Raw genomic sequence first — 20,000 nt, forward strand, 5'->3', positions numbered from 1 at the left:
TAAATGCTTAATCCCTATGTAAAAAAGTTATTTAAGCAAGAATATGTAATTGAAAAAAAATTAGAAAAATTTATTTTAGCCGTAAATCGAAAATAATGGGGACACCGGAGCTGTTCGAAGCGCCGAGACGCGCCGCGTACCCCCCCCGTGTCCGCTACCTTGTCGTGGTGGGGGGGCTTCGTGCCCTAATGATCCTCAAGGCTGTGCCGGTGGGGATTTTATTCCCTGGCAGGTTCTACCTAGCCGGAGTGGCTTGAGGTGAGGGGCCAACTAAAGTCGGACACATACCGTAAACCTGTGGTCATGTTTTACAGGAACGGGGGTCTTGCCTTAACCGGCCGGACCGCGAGGATGACAACCTCTCTAAAAAATCCCTAGCCCCAAGCAGTGTTGCGCGGTGAAGAGGGCGTAGCTGGAGTAAGCGCCAGCTATGGTTGGTGGGTGCACCAATCGTTAGCGGACAACCCCGGGGTACCTGGCGACCCCCCTGGCGTATTAGCCTTCCCCGGGTATGGCGGCTCTACCCGGGGTGACCTCCTTTCCGACCACACTCGTGGGATCAGATATGGATTCTTTTTCAAATACAACCGGGGAGGGGGGAAACGAGCGTGAGGTGGAGGTGCGCGGGCCTATCGTGCGCCTCAAAAGATGTACAGAGCCGGTGTCGCGGAGGCATTCTGCAACACGCGGCGCAAAGAGGCCTGCGGAGGGCCTTGGCGACTGCGACGGGGGGGAGGAGTCGGACTTCTCCGTCTCCTCCCACCACTCGTCGCAGAGCGTCCCGGGCACCTCCACGAGGAAACGGGGCCGGCCACCGACGACCGGGCAATACGTTGGCCTCCAAGAGGCCAAACGCAAACAGGCTGAGGCTGAAAGAAGCCTCATAGCGGGCATTTTCGACCCGGTTGCCCCGGGACCGAGGCCCGCGAGTTCGAGCGACCCGCTTCCGGACGAGGTCGAGGTCGCTGCGGATTTCCGGGGCCGCCCGACGCGGGACGTTGCGGCCGCGGTAATGGAGTGCCTGGGCGATGTGGCCAGGATATCCAATGCCGCGACGGGGCTGAAGGCCAGTGCGGTGCGGTCCCTCCGGACGGCGGCCCTGAGCAGCCGGGTGGGCGTTGCGGAGCTGGCAGTTCGGTCGGCTCCCGGCGCCACCCGGCTGTTGGAGGCCGAGAACGCTCAATTGCGAGAGCAATTGGCGGAGTTGCGGGCGGAGGTCGCCCGACTCCGTCAAGCGGTGGAGGCGGGGCCGGCTGTTGCCGGGATGGCTCCGCCGCTGCCCCCTGATGGGGGCAAGGGGTTGCTGCCGGTTATCAGCGCTCGGGGGCCCCAGTCCCCTGGGCGAGGAGGGTCCTCGCCCCCACCCGCGGCTGTGCCAGCCGACTTGCTGGCACAGATCGGCTCCCTTATCGACGCCAAATTGGCATCGTTCAGAAGGGAGCTGGTCCCGCGGGTGCGAGGCCCGCGATCGGCGGCACCCGTGCCGCCCGCCCCACCCCTGCCGATGGACAGGAGGGGGGGAAAGAAAAAGGGTGGCAGTGGGGGAGAGACTGTGGTCGCTAAGGCGACACAAATGCAGCCCGCCCCCACTGTTGCGCCGCCCTCCACCACACCTCTAACTGAGGTGTGGTCAAAGGTAGTTGGCCGGAAGGCCAAAAGGGCGGCTGCCGCAGATAAACCTGCGGCAGCTGCCAAGGCTGCTCTGACCGAGAGGGCGACGAAGCGGGTGGCACCGGCTGCTCCCAAAAGGGCTCCCCTGCCGCCACGTCCGCCCCGCACGGCTGCCGTTACTCTAACGGTACCGGCCGGCGGGGCGATGAGTTACGCCGAGGCGATGGCCACTGCCAGGTCCAAAATAGACCTGGCAGAACTTGGCATCGCCTCGCTGAAGCCCAGGAGAGCGGTGACGGGGGCAATAATTTTAGAGGTCCCCGGAGCTGATGGAGCAGCCAAGGCCACTGCCCTGGCCTCTAAGATGGCTGACGCGCTGGCAGGGACCGGCGTGAAGGTCGCGCGCCCAATCAAAAAGGCCGACCTTAGGGTGCGCGGCCTGGTCGACTCGACCACGCCGGTGGAGGTCGCCGCAGCTGTCGCCCGTGTGGGAGGGTGCGACCGGGGGGATGTGAAGACCGGCGAAATCCGGTCTTCCCCCTCTGGTTTGGGCACCCTCTGGGTCCAGTGCCCTGCTGCGGCCGCGCGCAAAGTTGCGGTCGCTGGCAAATTGACAGTGGGCTGGACCCAGGCGACGGTGGAGGCCCTCAGCGCCCGCCCCTTGCAGTGCTACCGCTGCTTTGGCTTAGGCCACACGAGGCAGCGGTGCACTGCGGCCGAGGATCGGTCCGGCTGCTGTTTTGGGTGCGGCAGTCAGGACCACAGGGTGGCTGGCTGCACTGAACAGCCAAAGTGCCCGCTTTGCGCGGGTGCTGGCAAGCCGGCCGGCCACCGCCTCGGCAGCCGGGCGTGCCCTGCCAGCGCGAGACGCGGCAGAGGGAGCAGGGGGAGGAGAACCACGACGGCCAAGGCGGCAGCCGCCGTGGCAGCTACTAATACAAAAGATCCGGCACCCAAGGATGCCACCGTCACGCCCGCGGGGGCGGTTGGGGCTGATAAAACCCCAGACGCCACCGCTCCCGCGGCGGCGATGGAGATTGAGGCGCCGGAGTAATGGGGCCTACTGGCCCTATTATTCAGGCCAACCTGAACCGCTCGGTCAGGGCACAAGACCTTTTTGTGCAATTCCTGGCCGAGCGGGGTGCCGGGTTGGCCGTAGCGGCGGAGCCGTACCGGGTCCCCGACCATCCACATTGGATGGGGGACTTGGACGGCTCCGTCGTTATAATATGGGCAGGCCGGCCGGGGTCCCCGGCGTGCTCCGTTATCGAGCGCGGCCGGGGATACCTGGCCGTTGACTGGGGCGGCACCGTGGTTGTGGCGATCTACGCACCTCCGAGGTGGTCCCTCGTGGAGTATGAACAGTATCTGGACGTGGTGGGGAGATGCGTCTCTCGCTGCCAGCCGCGTCCGGTGCTGGTCCTGGGGGACTTCAACGCCAAGTCTTCAGCTTGGGGTTCCCCCAGGACGGACCCGAGGGGCCGGGAGGTGCTTGATTGGGCGGCGGGACTCGGACTCTGTCTTCTAAACACGGGCTCGGTCCATACGTGCGTGCGGTATAACGGGGGGTCCATCGTTGACCTGTCATGGGCAACGCCCCCGGCCGTGCGCCGTATTACGGGGTGGAGGGTGGCGGAGGAGGTCGAGACGCTGTCCGACCACAGATACATTGTTCTCGGCCTTTCCGCCGCCCCATCGACGCCCCGACGTCGCCCCGCTGATGAGGGATCGCCTCAGCCACGGTGGGCGCTGAAGCGCCTCGACCAGGACGCTCTGATGGCGGCAGCTCACGTCGTGGCCTGGCCGGCAACACCGGCCGGGCCAGTCGACGGGACAAGGGAGGCCCATTGGTTCCGGGGCGCAATGACGTCGATTTGCGACGTCGCCATGCCCCGGGCCAGGGTCTTCCCGAGGAAGGCGGTGTACTGGTGGTCGCGCGCGATAGCGGATTTACGCACAGAGTGCGTCCGCGCGCGACGCCAGTACGCCCGCGCCCGTCGACGACGACGTTCCGACGTGGAGCTGGCTATCCAGCTGTATGGGCGATACAGGGAGAAGGTGGTCGCCCTGCAGCTGGCCATCAGGCAGGCGAAGAGCCAGGCCTGGCGCGACTTTCTCGGGTCTCTGAACCGAGATCCGTGGGGGCGCCCATACAAAATGGCGATGGGACGTTTACGTCCCTGGGCCCCCCCTCTGACGGAAAGCCTGGATCCGGGGATGCTCGGACGGGTCGTGGACGCGCTATTCCCCGTCAGCGGGGAGGCGTCCCGGCCCGTCCCTCAGCTAGAGGGACATGAGTGGTCCCCGGATCTGGAGGTCGCGCCGGAGGAAATGGCCGGGGTAGTCAAATGGCTTCGGGGCAAGAATACTGCCCCGGGGCCGGACGGTATCCCCGGCCGGGTCTGGTTGCTTGCCATGAGCGTCCTGGGCGGGAGGCTCAGAAGCCTCTTCTCCGGGCTCCTGAGGTCCGGGGTGTTCCCGGACCTCTGGAGGAGAAGTCGGATGGTCCTCTTAAAGAAGGATGGGAGGCCTGCGGATTCTCCCTCCGCGTACCGGCCCATTTGCCTCCTGGACGAGGTGGGCAAGATCTTTGAAAAGATCATTGCTGCCCGCCTCGCCAGGCACCTGTCCCGCGTTGGCCCCGATCTGGCTTACTGCCAGTTCGGCTTTCGGGAGGGGCGATCGACGGTCGACGCAATCGACCGTCTAAAGTCCCTCTCGGACAATGCCGTGGCACGGTGCGGGGTGTGTTTGGCGGTGTCGATCGACATCGTCAATGCATTTAACACCCTGCCCTGGTCCGCCATTAGGGAGGCCCTGGTTGAACACCAGGTGCCTCCCTATCTGAGGCGGGTGATCGGGGCCTACCTGCGGGACAGGTGGGTGGAATACCCGGGCCGGTACGGGACGATACGGAGGGAAGTGGACTGCGGGGTCCCACAGGGGTCCGTGTTAGGACCACTCCTGTGGGACCTGGGATATAACGCAGTCCTGAGGGCCTCCCTGCCCGACGGTGCCACTGTCGTCTGCTATGCGGACGACACGTTAGTGGTCACCGTCGGGGACACCTTCGAGAGGACCATCCGACGAGCGGAGGTTGCGGTGGCAGCCGTCGTCGCGAAGATCCACGATCTGGGGCTGAAGATGGCCCCGGAGAAGGCCGAGGCCGTCTGGTTTGGACGGCCTCGGTCGCGGCCACCGGCCGGATCGTGGATCTGGGTTGGAGGAGCCTGCGTCGAGGTGAAGTCCGAGATCAAGTATCTCGGACTGATCCTCGACAGCCACTGGAGATTCGGGGCGCATTTCGGCCGCCTCGTCCCCCGAGTTGAGAGGGCGGCGGCCTCGCTCGGCCGCCTGTTGCCCAATCTCGGGGGACCGGATAACATGGTGCGTCGCCTATACCTGGGCGTGGTGCGGTCCATGGCCTTGTACGGCGCCCCGATCTGGGGGCCGTCCGCGAGGGCAAGCCGGCGCATCACTTTGTTGTTGCGCCGGCTTCAGAGGCAAATGGCCCTTCGCCTCATACGGGGTTACCGCACCGCGTCTACCGTGGCGGCGCTTGCTCTGGCGGGAGAAATTCCCTTCGAGCTGCAGGCGGCGATGCGCGCCTATGTCTATAGGCGCATATGCATCGCTGGCCGGGCTCGGGGGGACCCGCCGGAGCAGGAGGCGGTCGACGGCTTCGAACTCCAGGCCCGGGGACTAGCGCTCGCCAGATGGCATGCGGAGCTTTGTTCCCATGCCGGCGAGCGCGTCCCTGGGGCTCTCCTGCCACACTTCACCTCGTGGCGGGAGAGGCGGTTTGGCAGGCTCACCTACCGTGCGACGCAGGTGTTCACCGGGCATGGCTGCTTCGGTGTGTACCTGTGTCGCATCGGTCGGGAAGCGACGACGGTGTGCCACCACTGTGGCGCGGAGGAGGACTCGGCGCAGCATACACTGGAGGTATGCCCCGCCTTTTCAGTGCTGCGCCGAGTCCTAAGACGGGAAGTTGGTCGCGACCTCGCTCTCTCCAGCTTAGTTGGGGCCATGCTGGAGAGCCCAAGAAAATGGGCGGCAGCCATCGCCTTCTGCGAAGAGGTGATGCTGCAGAAGGAGGCTGCCGAGCGGGGTCGCCGTGAGCGGGGGGTGCGGCGTGTGCGCCCACGCCTAGAGCCCCCCTCCCCGAGCAGATGAGAATAGGCGGGCGGCGGGTGTACCAGATTACTGGTTTAATTGCCCGCCGCCCGCCAACCCCCCCCCCCCCCAACTGAAGCTGTCCTCCCCATAGTGGGAGTGACGAGGCGGTGTGGGGTGCAGTCCCCCGCACCGCCGAAGCAAGATGATTCATGGGGGGAGTATAAATCTCCCCCCCGGGACGCGGCCGGCCATCGCCATTCCATCCTGGTGGCCGGCCAGGCGAGGGGGAGCCGCGGTTGTGTTCTGTAAGAGTTCCCGTGGCTCCCCCGCTACTCGCCAGCGCCCTAGGCCGCCGTGGGGGTTTTAGCGGGTCAAAACCCGCACTACCCCCGCCCCGCCCCTCGGGCGGGACGGGGGTGTCTGACCAGCAGATTTCCCCCACGTTAAACAAAAAAAAAAAAAAAAAAAAAAAAAAAGACGCGCCGCGTACGGCCGAATATTTTCTAAGTCCCAACGTACCGATCAAGAGTAAAGTACCATTTTCCTACATTAGATTTCGTTCTAAATGCTTAATCCCTATGTAAAAACGTTAGTTAAGCAAGAATATCGTATTTTTAAAAAAATCTAATGATAGGATTTTCCAGAAAATTGAAAAAACCGAAAAATGTCAAGAGTAAAGTGCCATTTTCTGACATTAGATTTCGTTCTAAATGCTTAATCCCTATGTAGAAACGTTAGTTAAGCAAGAATATCGTATTTTTAAAAAAATCTAATGATAGGATTTTTCAGAAAATTGAAAAAACCGTAAAATGTCAAGAGTAAAGTGCCCTTATTTTAAACAATGTATCGTTCTAAATGCTTAATCCCTATGTAAAAAAGTTATTTAAGCAAGAATATGTTATTGAAAAAAATTAGAAAAATTTATTTTAGCCGTAAATCGAAAATAATGGGGACACCGGAGCTGTTCAAAGCGCCGAGCGCGCCGCGTACGCCCGAATATTTTCTAAGTCCCAACGTACCGATCAAGAGTAAAGTACCATTTTCCTGCATTAGATTTCGTTCTAAATGCTTAATCCCTATGTAGAAACGTTAGTTAAGCAACAATATCGTATTTTTAAAAAAATCTAATGATAGGATTTTCCAGAAAATTGAAAAAACCGAAAAATGTCAAGAGTAAAGTGCCATTTTCTGACATTAGATTTCGTTCTAAATGCTTAATCCCTATGTAGAAACGTTAGTTAAGCAAGAATATCGTATTTTTAAAAAAATCTAATGATAGGATTTTTCAGAAAATTGAAAAAACCGTAAAATGTCAAGAGTAAAGTGCCCTTATTTTAAACATTATATCGTTCTAAATGCTTAATCCCTATGTAAAAAAGTTATCTAAGCAAGAATATGTTATTGAATAAAATGAGAAAAATTTATTTTAGCCGTAAATCGAAAATAATGGGTCGAGCGAATCGGTCGATTGCGCCGAGACGCGCTATGATGCAACAGACGAGCGATTGGAACGCCCGAATATTTTCAAAGTCCCACCGTACCGATCAAGAGTAAAGTACCATTTTCCTACATTAGATTTCGTTCTAAATGCTTAATCCCTATGTAGAAACGTTAGTTAAGCAAGAATATCGTATTTTTAAAAAAATCTAATGATAGGATTTTCCAGAAAATTGAAAAAACCGAAAAATGTCAAGAGTAAAGTGCCATTTTCTGACATTAGATTTCGTTCTAAATGATTAATCCCTATGTAGAAACGTTAGTTAAGCAAGAATATCGTATTTTTAAAAAAATCTAATGATAGGATTTTCCAGAAAATTGAAAAAACCGTAAAATGTCAAGAGTAAAGTGCCCTTATTTTAAACAATGTATCGTTCTAAATGCTTAATCCCTATGTAAAAAAGTTATTTAAGCAAGAATATGTTATTGAAAAAAATTAGAAAAATTTATTTTAGCCGTAAATCGAAAATAATGGGGACACCGGAGCTGTTCGAAGCGCCGAGACGCGCCGCGTACGGCCGAATATTTTCTAAGTCCCAACGTACCGATCAAGAGTAAAGTACCATTTTCCTACATTAGATTTCGTTCTAAATGCTTAATCCCTATGTAAAAACGTTAGTTAAGCAAGAATATCGTATTTTTAAAAAAATCTAATGATAGGATTTTCCAGAAAATTGAAAAAACCGAAAAATGTCAAGAGTAAAGTGCCATTTTCTGACATTAGATTTCGTTCTAAATGCTTAATCCCTATGTAGAAACGTTAGTTAAGCAAGAATATCGTATTTTTAAAAAAATCTAATGATAGGATTTTTCAGAAAATTGAAAAAACCGTAAAATGTCAAGAGTAAAGTGCCCTTATTTTAAACAATGTATCGTTCTAAATGCTTAATCCCTATGTAAAAAAGTTATTTAAGCAAGAATATGTTATTGAAAAAAATTAGAAAAATTTATTTTAGCCGTAAATCGAAAATAATGGGGACACCGGAGCTGTTCGAAGCGCCGAGACGCGCCGCGTACGGCCGAATATTTTCTAAGTCCCAACGTACCGATCAAGAGTAAAGTACCATTTTCCTACATTAGATTTCGTTCTAAATGCTTAATCCCTATGTAAAAACGTTAGTTAAGCAAGAATATCGTATTTTTAAAAAAATCTAATGATAGGATTTTCCAGAAAATTGAAAAAACCGAAAAATGTCAAGAGTAAAGTGCCATTTTCTGACATTAGATTTCGTTCTAAATGCTTAATCCCTATGTAGAAACGTTAGTTAAGCAAGAATATCGTATTTTTAAAAAAATCTAATGATAGGATTTTTCAGAAAATTGAAAAAACCGTAAAATGTCAAGAGTAAAGTGCCCTTATTTTAAACAATGTATCGTTCTAAATGCTTAATCCCTATGTAAAAAAGTTATTTAAGCAAGAATATGTTATTGAAAAAAATTAGAAAAATTTATTTTAGCCGTAAATCGAAAATAATGGGGACACCGGAGCTGTTCAAAGCGCCGAGCGCGCCGCGTACGCCCGAATATTTTCTAAGTCCCAACGTACCGATCAAGAGTAAAGTACCATTTTCCTGCATTAGATTTCGTTCTAAATGCTTAATCCCTATGTAGAAACGTTAGTTAAGCAACAATATCGTATTTTTAAAAAAATCTAATGATAGGATTTTCCAGAAAATTGAAAAAACCGAAAAATGTCAAGAGTAAAGTGCCATTTTCTGACATTAGATTTCGTTCTAAATGCTTAATCCCTATGTAGAAACGTTAGTTAAGCAAGAATATCGTATTTTTAAAAAAATCTAATGATAGGATTTTTCAGAAAATTGAAAAAACCGTAAAATGTCAAGAGTAAAGTGCCCTTATTTTAAACATTATATCGTTCTAAATGCTTAATCCCTATGTAAAAAAGTTATCTAAGCAAGAATATGTTATTGAATAAAATGAGAAAAATTTATTTTAGCCGTAAATCGAAAATAATGGGTCGAGCGAATCGGTCGATTGCGCCGAGACGCGCTATGATGCAACAGACGAGCGATTGGAACGCCCGAATATTTTCAAAGTCCCACCGTACCGATCAAGAGTAAAGTACCATTTTCCTACATTAGATTTCGTTCTAAATGCTTAATCCCTATGTAGAAACGTTAGTTAAGCAAGAATATCGTATTTTTAAAAAAATCTAATGATAGGATTTTCCAGAAAATTGAAAAAACCGAAAAATGTCAAGAGTAAAGTGCCATTTTCTGACATTAGATTTCGTTCTAAATGATTAATCCCTATGTAGAAACGTTAGTTAAGCAAGAATATCGTATTTTTAAAAAAATCTAATGATAGGATTTTCCAGAAAATTGAAAAAACCGTAAAATGTCAAGAGTAAAGTGCCCTTATTTTAAACAATGTATCGTTCTAAATGCTTAATCCCTATGTAAAAAAGTTATTTAAGCAAGAATATGTTATTGAAAAAAATTAGAAAAATTTATTTTAGCCGTAAATCGAAAATAATGGGGACACCGGAGCTGTTCGAAGCGCCGAGACGCGCCGCGTACGGCCGAATATTTTCTAAGTCCCAACGTACCGATCAAGAGTAAAGTACCATTTTCCTACATTAGATTTCGTTCTAAATGCTTAATCCCTATGTAAAAACGTTAGTTAAGCAAGAATATCGTATTTTTAAAAAAATCTAATGATAGGATTTTCCAGAAAATTGAAAAAACCGAAAAATGTCAAGAGTAAAGTGCCATTTTCTGACATTAGATTTCGTTCTAAATGCTTAATCCCTATGTAGAAACGTTAGTTAAGCAAGAATATCGTATTTTTAAAAAAATCTAATGATAGGATTTTTCAGAAAATTGAAAAAACCGTAAAATGTCAAGAGTAAAGTGCCCTTATTTTAAACAATGTATCGTTCTAAATGCTTAATCCCTATGTAAAAAAGTTATTTAAGCAAGAATATGTTATTGAAAAAAATTAGAAAAATTTATTTTAGCCGTAAATCGAAAATAATGGGGACACCGGAGCTGTTCAAAGCGCCGAGCGCGCCGCGTACGCCCGAATATTTTCTAAGTCCCAACGTACCGATCAAGAGTAAAGTACCATTTTCCTGCATTAGATTTCGTTCTAAATGCTTAATCCCTATGTAGAAACGTTAGTTAAGCAACAATATCGTATTTTTAAAAAAATCTAATGATAGGATTTTCCAGAAAATTGAAAAAACCGAAAAATGTCAAGAGTAAAGTGCCATTTTCTGACATTAGATTTCGTTCTAAATGCTTAATCCCTATGTAGAAACGTTAGTTAAGCAAGAATATCGTATTTTTAAAAAAATCTAATGATAGGATTTTTCAGAAAATTGAAAAAACCGTAAAATGTCAAGAGTAAAGTGCCCTTATTTTAAACATTATATCGTTCTAAATGCTTAATCCCTATGTAAAAAAGTTATCTAAGCAAGAATATGTTATTCAATAAAATGAGAAAAATTTATTTTAGCCGTAAATCGAAAATAATGGGTCGAGCGAATCGGTCGATTGCGCCGAGACGCGCTATGATGCAACAGACGAGCGATTGGAACGCCCGAATATTTTCAAAGTCCCAACGTACCGATCAAGAGTAAAGTACCATTTTCCTACATTAGATTTCGTTCTAAATGCTTAATCCCTATGTAGAAACGTTAGTTAAGCAAGAATATCGTATTTTTAAAAAAATCTAATGATAGGATTTTCCAGAAAATTGAAAAAACCGAAAAATGTCAAGAGTAAAGTGCCATTTTCTGACATTAGATTTCGTTCTAAATGCTTAATCCCTATGTAGAAACGTTAGTTAAGCAAGAATATCGTATTTTTAAAAAAATCTAATGATAGGATTTTTCAGAAAATTGAAAAAACCGTAAAATGTCAAGAGTAAAGTGCCCTTATTTTAAACATTATATCGTTCTAAATGCTTAATCCCTATGTAAAAAAGTTATCTAAGCAAGAATATGTTATTGAATAAAATGAGAAAAATTTATTTTAGCCGTAAATCGAAAATAATGGGTCGAGCGAATCGGTCGATTGCGCCGAGACGCGCTATGATGCAACAGACGAGCGATTGGAACGCCCGAATATTTTCAAAGTCCCACCGTACCGATCAAGAGTAAAGTACCATTTTCCTACATTAGATTTCGTTCTAAATGCTTAATCCCTATGTAGAAACGTTAGTTAAGCAAGAATATCGTATTTTTAAAAAAATCTAATGATAGGATTTTCCAGAAAATTGAAAAAACCGAAAAATGTCAAGAGTAAAGTGCCATTTTCTGACATTAGATTTCGTTCTAAATGATTAATCCCTATGTAGAAACGTTAGTTAAGCAAGAATATCGTATTTTTAAAAAAATCTAATGATAGGATTTTCCAGAAAATTGAAAAAACCGTAAAATGTCAAGAGTAAAGTGCCCTTATTTTAAACAATGTATCGTTCTAAATGCTTAATCCCTATGTAAAAAAGTTATTTAAGCAAGAATATGTTATTGAAAAAAATTAGAAAAATTTATTTTAGCCGTAAATCGAAAATAATGGGTCGAGCGAATCGGTCGATTGCGCCGAGACGCGCTATGATGCAACAGACGAGCGATTGGAACGCCCGAATATTTTCAAAGTCCCACCGTACCGATCAAGAGTAAAGTACCATTTTCCTACATTAGATTTCGTTCTAAATGCTTAATCCCTATGTAGAAACGTTAGTTAAGCAAGAATATCGTATTTTTAAAAAAATCTAATGATAGGATTTTCCAGAAAATTGAAAAAACCGAAAAATGTCAAGAGTAAAGTGCCATTTTCTGACATTAGATTTCGTTCTAAATGATTAATCCCTATGTAGAAACGTTAGTTAAGCAAGAATATCGTATTTTTAAAAAAATCTAATGATAGGATTTTCCAGAAAATTGAAAAAACCGTAAAATGTCAAGAGTAAAGTGCCCTTATTTTAAACAATGTATCGTTCTAAATGCTTAATCCCTATGTAAAAAAGTTATTTAAGCAAGAATATGTTATTGAAAAAAATTAGAAAAATTTATTTTAGCCGTAAATCGAAAATAATGGGTCGAGCGAATCGGTCGATTGCGCCGAGACGCGCTATGATGCAACAGACGAGCGATTGGAACGCCCGAATATTTTCAAAGTCCCAACGTACCGATCAAGAGTAAAGTACCATTTTCCTACATTAGATTTCGTTCTAAATGCTTAATCCCTATGTAAAAACGTTAGTTAAGCAAGAATATCGTATTTTTAAAAAAATCTAATGATAGGATTTTCCAGAAAATTGAAAAAACCGAAAAATGTCAAGAGTAAAGTGCCATTTTCTGACATTAGATTTCGTTCTAAATGCTTAATCCCTATGTAGAAACGTTAGTTAAGCAAGAATATCGTATTTTTAAAAAAATCTAATGATAGGATTTTTCAGAAAATTGAAAAAACCGTAAAATGTCAAGAGTAAAGTGCCCTTATTTTAAACAATGTATCGTTCTAAATGCTTAATCCCTATGTAAAAAAGTTATTTAAGCAAGAATATGTTATTGAAAAAAATTAGAAAAATTTATTTTAGCCGTAAATCGAAAATAATGGGGACACCGGAGCTGTTCAAAGCGCCGAGCGCGCCGCGTACGCCCGAATATTTTCTAAGTCCCAACGTACCGATCAAGAGTAAAGTACCATTTTCCTACATTAGATTTCGTTCTAAATGCTTAATCCCTATGTAAAAACGTTAGTTAAGCAAGAATATCGTATTTTAAAAAAAATCTAATGATAGGATTTTCCAGAAAATTGAAAAAACCGAAAAATGTCAAGAGTAAAGTGCCATTTTCTGACATTAGATTTCGTTCTAAATGCTTAATCCCTATGTAGAAACGTTAGTTAAGCAAGAATATCGTATTTTTAAAAAAATCTAATGGTAGGATTTTTCAGAAAATTGAAAAAACCGTAAAATGTCAAGAGTAAAGTGCCCTTATTTTAAACATTATATCGTTCTAAATGCTTAATCCCTATGTAAAAAAGTTATCTAAGCAAGAATATGTTATTGAATAAAATGAGAAAAATTTATTTTAGCCGTAAATCGAAAATAATGGGTCGAGCGAATCGGTCGATTGCGCCGAGACGCGCTATGATGCAACAGACGAGCGATTGGAACGCCCGAATATTTTCAAAGTCCCAACGTACCGATCAAGAGTAAAGTACCATTTTCCTACCTTAGATTTCGTTCTAAATGCTTAATCCCTTTGTAAAAACGTTAGTTAAGCAAGAATATCGTATTTTTAAAAAAATCTAATGATAGGATTTTCCAGAAAATTGAAAAAACCGAAAAATGTCAAGAGTAAAGTGCCATTTTCTGACATTAGATTTCGTTCTAAATGCTTAATCCCTATGTAGAAACGTTAGTTAAGCAAGAATATCGTATTTTTAAAAAAATCTAATGGTAGGATTTTTCAGAAAATTGAAAAAACCGTAAAATGTCAAGAGTAAAGTGCCCTTATTTTAAACATTATATCGTTCTAAATGCTTAATCCCTATGTAAAAAAGTTATCTAAGCAAGAATATGTTATTGAATAAAATGAGAAAAATTTATTTTAGCCGTAAATCGAAAATAATGGGTCGAGCGAATCGGTCGATTGCGCCGAGACGCGCTATGATGCAACAGACGAGCGATTGGAACGCCCGAATATTTTCAAAGTCCCAACGTACCGATCAAGAGTAAAGTACCATTTTCCTACATTAGATTTCGTTCTAAATGCTTAATCCCTTTGTAAAAACGTTAGTTAAGCAAGAATATCGTATTTTTAAAAAAATCTAATGATAGGATTTTCCAGAAAATTGAAAAAACCGAAAAATGTCAAGAGTAAAGTGCCATTTTCTGACATTAGATTTCGTTCTAAATGCTTAATCCCTATGTAGAAACGTTAGTTAAGCAAGAATATCGTATTTTTAAAAAAATCTAATGGTAGGATTTTTCAGAAAATTGAAAAAACCGTAAAATGTCAAGAGTAAAGTGCCCTTATTTTAAACAATGTATCGTTCTAAATGCTTAATCCCTATGTAAAAAAGTTATTTAAGCAAGAATATGTTATTGAAAAAAATTAGAAAAATTTATTTTAGCCGTAAATCGAAAATAATGGGTCGAGCGAATCGGTCGATTGCGCCGAGACGCGCTATGATGCAACAGACGAGCGATTGGAACGCCCGAATATTTTCAAAGTCCCACCGTACCGATCAAGAGTAAAGTACCATTTTCCTGCATTAGATTTCGTTCTAAATGCTTAATCCCTATGTAGAAACGTTAGTTAAGCAACAATATCGTATTTTTAAAAAAATCTAATGATAGGATTTTCCAGAAAATTGAAAAAACCGAAAAATGTCAAGAGTAAAGTGCCATTTTCTGACATTAGATTTCGTTCTAAATGCTTAATCCCTATGTAGAAACGTTAGTTAAGCAAGAATATCGTATTTTTAAAAAAATCTAATGATAGGATTTTTCAGAAAATTGAAAAAACCGTAAAATGTCAAGAGTAAAGTGCCCTTATTTTAAACAATGTATCGTTCTAAATGCTTAATCCCTCTGTAAAAAAGTTATTTAAGCAAGAATATGTTATTGAAAAAAATTAGAAAAATTTATTTTAGCCGTAAATCGAAAATAATGGGGACACCGGAGCTGTTCAAAGCGCCGAGCGCGCCGCGTACGCCCGAATATTTTCTAAGTCCCAACGTACCGATCAAGAGTAAAGTACCATTTTCCTGCATTAGATTTCGTTCTAAATGCTTAATCCCTATGTAGAAACGTTAGTTAAGCAACAATATCGTATTTTTAAAAAAATCTAATGATAGGATTTTCCAGAAAATTGAAAAAACCGAAAAATGTCAAGAGTAAAGTGCCATTTTCTGACATTAGATTTCGTTCTAAATGCTTAATCCCTATGTAGAAACGTTAGTTAAGCAAGAATATCGTATTTTTAAAAAAATCTAATGATAGGATTTTTCAGAAAATTGAAAAAACCGTAAAATGTCAAGAGTAAAGTGCCCTTATTTTAAACATTATATCGTTCTAAATGCTTAATCCCTATGTAAAAAAGTTATCTAAGCAAGAATATGTTATTGAATAAAATGAGAAAAATTTATTTTAGCCGTAAATCGAAAAAAAGACTGTTCGTTTCTCTGTCTCTCTCGCGCGATCGAAGTATTGATGTTTCCCGGCAAAGTAATGGGATATTAATTAAACTTTATACACGAAATTACTCGTTTTGATCCCCGCTACACAGCCGTATACTTTTTATAATTTTGTGGAATCGGGAACCTTGCAATATTTAACATAACGCGGATCGACTGTCTCTGTCTCTTTCTAGATCGGAAGAATCGATGTTTCCCGGCAAACTAATGGGATATTAATTAAACTTTATACACAAAATTACTCGTTTTGATCCCCGCTACACAGCCGTATACTTTTTATAATTTTATGGAATCGGTAACCTTGAGATATTTAACATAACGCGGATCGACTGTCTCTGTCTCTTTCTAGATCGGAATTATCGATGTTTCCCGGAAACTAATGGGATATTAATTAAACTTTATACACGAAATTACTCGTTTTGATCCCTGCTACACAGCCGTATACTTTTTATAATTTTGTGGAATCGGGAACCTTGAAATATTTAACATAACGCGGATCGACTGTCTCTGTCTCTTTCTAGATCGGAAGAATCGATGTTTCCCGGCAAACTATTGGGAGTTTAATTAAACTTTATACATGAAATTACTCGTTTTGATCCCCGCTACACAGCCGTATACTTTTTATAATTTTGTGGAATCGGGAACCTTGAAATATTTAACATAACGCGGATCGACTGTCTCTGTCTCTTTCTAGATCGGAATAATCGATGTTTCCCGGCAAACTATTGGGAGTTTAATTAAACTTTATACATGAAATTACTCGTTTTGATCCCCGCTACACAGCCGTATACTTTTTATAATTTTGTGGAATCGGGAACCTTGAAATATTTAACATAACGCGGATCGACTGTCTCTGTCTCTTTCTAGATCGGAAGAATCGATGTTTCCCGGCAAACTATTGGGAGTTTAATTAAACTTTATACATGAAATTACTCGTTTTGATCCCCGCTACACAGCCGTATACTTTTTATAATTTTGTGGAATCGGGAACCTTGAAATATTTAACATAACGCGGATCGACTGTCTCTGTCTCTTTCTAGATCGGAAGAATCGATGTTTCCCGGCAAACTATTGGGAGTTTAATTAAACTTTATACATGAAATTACTCGTTTTGATCCCCGCTACACAGCCGTATACTTTTTATAATTTTGTGGAATCGGGAACCTTGAAATATTTAACATAACGCGGATCGACTGTCTCTGTCTCTTTCTAGATCGGAAGAATCGATGTTTCCCGGCAAACTAATGGGATATTAATTAAACTTTATACACGAAATTACTCGTTTTGATCCCCGCTACACAGCCGTATACTTTTTATAATTTTGTGGAATCGGGAACCTTGAAATATTTAACATAACGCGGATCGACTGTCTCTGTCTCTTTCTAGATCGGAAGAATCGATGTTTCCCGGCAAACTATTGGGAGTTTAATTAAACTTTATACATGAAATTACTCGTTTTGATCCCCGCTACACAGCCGTATACTTTTTATAATTTTGTGGAATCGGGAACCTTGAAATATTTAACATAACGCGGATCGACTGTCTCTGTCTCTTTCTAGATCGGAAGAATCGATGTTTCCCGGCAAACTATTGGGAGTTTAATTAAACTTTATACATGAAATTACTCGTTTTGATCCCCGCTACACAGCCGTATACTTTTTATAATTTTGTGGAATCGGGAACCTTGAAATATTTAACATAACGCGGATCGACTGTCTCTGTCTCTTTCTAGATCGGAAGAATCGATGTTTCCCGGCAAACTAATGGGATATTAATTAAACTTTATACACGAAATTACTCGTTTTGATCCCCGCTACACAGCCGTATACTTTTTATAATTTTGTGGAATCGGGAACCTTGAAATATTTAACATAACGCGGATCGACTGTCTCTGTCTCTTTCTAGATCGGAATAATCGATGTTTCCCGGCAAACTATTGGGAGTTTAATTAAACTTTATACATGAAATTACTCGTTTTGATCCCCGCTACACAGCCGTATACTTTTTATAATTTTGTGGAATCGGGAACCTTGCAATATTTAACATAACGCGGATCGACTGTCTCTGTCTCTTTCTAGATCGGAAGAATCGATGTTTCCCGGCAAACTAATGGGATATTAATTAAACTTTATACACAAAATTACTCGTTTTGATCCCCGCTACACAGCCGTATACTTTTTATAATTTTATGGAATCGGTAACCTTGAGATATTTAACATAACGCGGATCGACTGTCTCTGTCTCTTTCTAGATCGGAATTATCGATGTTTCCCGGAAACTAATGGGATATTAATTAAACTTTATACACGAAATTACTCGTTTTGATCCCTGCTACACAGCCGTATACTTTTTATAATTTTGTGGAATCGGGAACCTTGAAATATTTAACATAACGCGGATCGACTGTCTCTGTCTCTTTCTAGATCGGAAGAATCGATGTTTCCCGGCAAACTATTGGGAGTTTAATTAAACTTTATACATGAAATTACTCGTTTTGATCCCCGCTACACAGCCGTATACTTTTTATAATTTTGTGGAATCGGGAACCTTGAAATATTTAACATAACGCGGATCGACTGTCTCTGTCTCTTTCTAGATCGGAATAATCGATGTTTCCCGGCAAACTATTGGGAGTTTAATTAAACTTTATACATGAAATTACTCGTTTTGATCCCCGCTACACAGCCGTATACTTTTCATAATTTTGTGGAATCGGGAACCTTGAAATATTTAACATAACGCGGATCGACTGTCTCTGTCTCTTTCTAGATCGGAATAATCGATGTTTCCCGGCAAACTATTGGGAGTTTAATTAAACTTTATACATGAAATTACTCGTTTTGATCCCCGCTACACAGCCGTATACTTTTTATAATTTTGTGGAATCGGGAACCTTGCAATATTTAACATAACGCGGATCGACTGTCTCTGTCTCTTTCTAGATCGGAAGAATCGATGTTTCCCGGCAAACTAATGGGATATTAATTAAACTTTATACACAAAATTACTCGTTTTGATCCCCGCTACACAGCCGTATACTTTTTATAATTTTATGGAATCGGTAACCTTGAGATATTTAACATAACGCGGATCGACTGTCTCTGTCTCTTTCTAGATCGGAATTATCGATGTTTCCCGGAAACTAATGGGATATTAATTAAACTTTATACACGAAATTACTCGTTTTGATCCCTGCTACACAGCCGTATACTTTTTATAATTTTGTGGAATCGGGAACCTTGAAATATTTAACATAACGCGGATCGACTGTCTCTGTCTCTTTCTAGATCGGAAGAATCGATGTTTCCCGGCAAACTATTGGGAGTTTAATTAAACTTTATACATGAAATTACTCGTTTTGATCCCCGCTACACAGCCGTATACTTTTTATAATTTTGTGGAATCGGGAACCTTGAAATATTTAACATAACGCGGATCGACTGTCTCTGTCTCTTTCTAGATCGGAATAATCGATGTTTCCCGGCAAACTATTGGGAGTTTAATTAAACTTTATACATGAAATTACTCGTTTTGATCCCCGCTACACAGCCGTATACTTTTTATAATTTTGTGGAATCGGGAACCTTGAAATATTTAACATAACGCGGATCGACTGTCTCTGTCTCTTTCTAGATCGGAAGAATCGATGTTTCCCGGCAAACTATTGGGAGTTTAATTAAACTTTATACATGAAATTACTCGTTTTGATCCCCGCTACACAGCCGTATACTTTTTATAATTTTGTGGAATCGGGAACCTTGAAATATTTAACATAACGCGGATCGACTGTCTCTGTCTCTTTCTAGATCGGAAGAATCGATGTTTCCCGGCAAACTATTGGGAGTTTAATTAAACTTTATACATGAAATTACTCGTTTTGATCCCCGCTACACAGCCGTATACTTTTTATAATTTTGTGGAATCGGGAACCTTGAAATATTTAACATAACGCGGATCGACTGTCTCTGTCTCTTTCTAGATCGGAAGAATCGATGTTTCCCGGCAAACTAATGGGATATTAATTAAACTTTATACACGAAATTACTCGTTTTGATCCCCGCTACACAGCCGTATACTTTTTATAATTTTGTGGAATCGGGAACCTTGAAATATTTAACATAACGCGGATCGACTGTCTCTGTCTCTTTCTAGATCGGAATAATCGATGTTTCCCGGCAAACTATTGGGAGTTTAATTAAACTTTATACATGAAATTTCTCGTTTTGATCCCCGCTACACAGCCGTATACTTTTTATAATTTTCTGGAATCGGGAACCTTGAAATATTTAACATAACGCGGATCGACTGTCTCTGTCTCTTTCTAGATCGGAAGAATCGATGTTTCCCGGCAAACTATTGGGAGTTTAATTAAACTTTATACATGAAATTACTCGTTTTGATCCCCGCTACACAGCCGTATACTTTTTATAATTTTGTGGAATCGGGAACCTTGAAATATTTAACATAACGCGGATCGACTGTCTCTGTCTCTTTCTAGATCGGAATAATCGATGTTTCCCGGCAAACTATTGGGAGTTTAATTAAACTTTATACATGAAATTACTCGTTTTGATCCCCGCTACACAGCCGTATACT

This window comes from Megalopta genalis, chromosome 11, assembly GCF_051020955.1.
Source record: "Megalopta genalis isolate 19385.01 chromosome 11, iyMegGena1_principal, whole genome shotgun sequence".
Classification (NCBI taxonomy): Eukaryota; Metazoa; Arthropoda; class Insecta; order Hymenoptera; family Halictidae; genus Megalopta; species Megalopta genalis.